This window comes from Lissotriton vulgaris, chromosome 3_1 (assembly GCF_964263255.1).
Source record: "Lissotriton vulgaris chromosome 3_1, aLisVul1.2, whole genome shotgun sequence".
NCBI classification, from domain to species: Eukaryota; Metazoa; Chordata; class Amphibia; order Caudata; family Salamandridae; genus Lissotriton; species Lissotriton vulgaris.
Window position 1 is genome coordinate 1,918,840,842 of NC_141689.1, and position 3,654 is coordinate 1,918,844,495.

The 3,654-nt window shown below is 50.4% G+C and overlaps 1 pseudogene; it reads right to left on the reverse strand.

Moving 5' to 3' along the window:
• Positions 1 to 2,097: 2,097 nt before the first annotated feature.
• On the reverse strand, positions 2,098 to 3,351 carry LOC147728617 (uncharacterized; annotated as a pseudogene).
• Positions 3,352 to 3,654: the final 303 nt, after the last annotated feature.

The following is a 3,654-nucleotide window of genomic DNA, read 5'->3' on the forward strand; positions in this document are numbered from 1 at the left end:
GTGGCTACAGAGGCAGGGAGATGTGACTGACTCTAACAACTGGAATGGTGTCCTGTAGGCACCGCACCAAGCAACGTCCGCCTCAAACAAACCAAGCTCTGCGCTTACTGACTTCGTCAACGAGCCGTAGCCTGCACTGGGATTGGAAGGACACCGCGACGTGCAACGCCTCGCTACACCGAATCGAACTGGTCTAACCAACGGGGTCACTGCTGCTGACTTCGAGTCCTGTGACCGCACCGGAAAGGGGCACCGCCTCACACACTTTGCGTCGCACCGCCCTACACGCACCGCTGTCGGGACTGACCGACGCCAGCTCCCGAACTCCGGCTCGTTTGCCGCATTGCAAGCTGCAAGCACCGCATCGAAGCACTGTCTCGCCCTGCAATGCAAGCCTTGGATCCACCGACTCTGTCAACGGGCCGCTGACTGCACCGCATCGAGGGACAACGCGTCCTGTTTCTACACTGCAATAATCACTGGAACCGGCCCGCACATCCGTGCCGGCTGCCCCAAGTAAAAGGTTCTGTGACTGAGTCTGTCGACATTTGAGTGGGCCCGTACCGATGCGGTTAGCTGGATTTGCTAGACTCTGTTATTCTCAACAACGCTGTAGCCCGTCTCGGCTACCAACTCGCACAGAACCTTGATTTAAGCATTTTTAACCAGAACTCTTGAAATCTAATAGTACTGTGGATTCTTTTTGTTGTTTATTGTCTTGTGGTAACTCTACACAAAATATACTTATTTTTTATATAAAACCTTGTGTGGTGTCCATTTGTAGTGTTGTCACTGTGTTACTGTATGTGGTCACAAATGCTTAACTTACGCCTCTGAAATACGTCTTGACTGGTTGCGCCACGCCGCCTAGAGGGTGAGCAGGGGTTATTTTAGGAGTGTTATCCCACTTACTCTGACTAGAGGAGAGGGTCCCTATTTGTCACAAGTACCTACCTGTGCCAACTACAGACCCCCAATTCTAACATCGGTCAACCGCTATAGGGTAACTTCCATTTGGTGACCACCGCAGGGAGAGTCCGAGTACGAATGTGTAGTTGGAATACGCTTGGAAGGTAGAATAGAAATTTGCCTAGCCTACGAGAAGGTAAGTTTCAATTCTATTAAGGACGCAAACACATAAAGCGAAGAGTGAATTGAGCATAATCCTCGCCTCCGCGTCCTTAATAGAATTGAAACTTACCTTCTCGTAGGCTAGGCAAATTTCTGTTCTATGTCAGGACCGGAGGCGAGGATTATGCTGCTTCAAAGCTTATCGACCACAACCTGGGCCATATTGAGCAGCGGTTTAAAATAAAATCTCTTGAAGGTCGAATCTGAAGACCAATCCGCTGCCCTCATAAGATCCTCCAAACGTACACAGAGATTAAACGCCTTGGAAGCCATCGCACCCCGAGCGAAGTGTGCACCAAATGTCCTGGTGTCAATACCAGCTTCTTGCATGACCCACCGCACCCAACGGGCTATAGTGGGGGAAGACACCGCCTTGAAAGGCTTCTTGAGGGCTATAAGGAGTTGTCGTTTGCCTGGGGGGCGAACTTCCTTCGTAGCTTCCTCATAGGCTTTTAAGCATTGTACCACAAAAAGTTTAGGAGATTCACCGAAAGCAGGATAAGAAATTGTGCGTGTGTTCGATTTCGTGCGTCTACTCACCGTAAAAGTGACCCCATCCGGGGACAAAACTCTGGCCATGACATCTAGAGCACGCACATCGGATACTCTCTGACAAGACACCAAATACAATAACACGGCTAACTTAGCCGACAATTACTTCCTGGAAAGAAAAGGGTTAGGCTGCCACGACAACAATAGGTTCAAAACCAGGTTCACATCCCAAAGAACCGAATAACGGGGTTCTGGTGGTAGCGACAAACTGATGCCCCTCAAGAGTTTGCAAACGAAAGGGTGCTCTCCCAAGGGAGCCCCGTCCACTGGAGCGTGGTCCGCTGAAATTGCCGAACGAACAGCGTTCACCGACATAAACGCCAAACCCTTCTGAGCTAATTCTGCCAAATAATTCAGAACATGGGTTAAATCTGCGACCACGGGATCCCCTTCCTGTCGCAAACACCAGCATACTCATCGCGTCCATGCGGATTTATATCGTTTAGATGTGCTATCTGCCCAGGCCTGGGACAGCAAGAGTTCAACGTGTCCCGAAAGACCCGGCAGTCGCCAACGTTGCCTGTAATCCACCATGCTATGATCTACAGGGAGCCGTCTTCCACCAGGCGGTGGGGAGTCCCTTCCGGACTCAACAAAAAATGGGGAGTTGGGAGGAGTCGGACTGGAAAATCCCAAGAAAGTCCCAGAAGAACTGGAAACCAAACTTGAGACCTCCAACACGGGGTTATCAGTACCACAGACGCCAACTGTTGGTGAACCTGGGCCGTCACCCTGGTAATCATGGAAAACGGGGGAAAAGCGTATCCCCTCTCCTGGTTCCAATCCTGACTGAACGCGTCGCACGCTGCCGCCAGGGGATCCGGCCTCCAACTGAAGAACCGGGGAAGCTGCCTATCGAGACGGCACGCAAAGAGGTCGACTGAGAAAGGCCCCCACCTCTCTTGCAGATGATGAAAAATTTCCGGATCCAGCTTCCAAATGCTGGAGTCCCGAAGGTAACGGGAGTGCCAATCCGCCACAAGATTCTCCTTTCCTGGGAGATATTCCGCCGTCACTGATATCTGGTGCGCTAGGCAGAATTCCCAAAACTGTTTTGCCATGATCGCCAATACTTTGGATCGTGTGCCTCCTAGGTGGTTTATGTATCTCACAGCCGACACATTGTCCATCTTCAACAGGACTGAGGCCTGAACCCGGTCCTTGGTCCAGCACTGAACCGCAAAGGATCTGGCCAGAAGATCCAGACAGTTGATTTGAAGCAGCTGTTCTTGCGGTGACCAACTGCCGCCGGTGGAAAACTCTCCACATCGCGCACCCCAGCCTACCCGGCTGGCATCCGACTCTATCACCTAGTCTGGTGCTGAGCCGAAAATTGCTCTCCCGTTCCACGCCTCCATGTGGGAAAGCCCCCATTCTAGCTCCTCGTGTACTTCTTCCGTCAGAGGTACCACCTGTGAATAAGTGAGACCCTTCCGCAGGTGGTGCGCCTTCAGGCGCTGCAGGGCCCGGTAATGCAGCGGCCCCAGAAAGATCGCCTGGATCGATGCTGAAAAGAGGCCTACCAACCGAGCGATCTGACGCAGGGAGGTTCCCTGTTTTGCCAAGGTATGTCGGATCTCGTGCCTGATTTTGGCTACCTTCCTGGAAGGTAAACTGAGAGTGAAGTAATTTTACCGAATCGGTATTTACCGATTCGGTAATTGCCATTATAGGAATCAATGGCAATTACCGAATCTGTAAATACCGATTCGGTAATTACCGAATTCTACAAATTCGGTAAATTAATCTGTAAAAATACCTACATAGCATTTACCGATTTGTAAATACCGAATCGGTAAAATTCGGTATTTACGAATCTGTAAATGCCATTTATCTACATCTGGCCCATAGTCCTTTGCAGGAATTAGGTAGTATGACACGGTAACTGCAGTTTTTTCTGAAGCACATTTCTCCAAATTGGTTTGGATTTTTCTTGAGGACAGTCTGCTGGAGAACATGCCAATTTGTGTC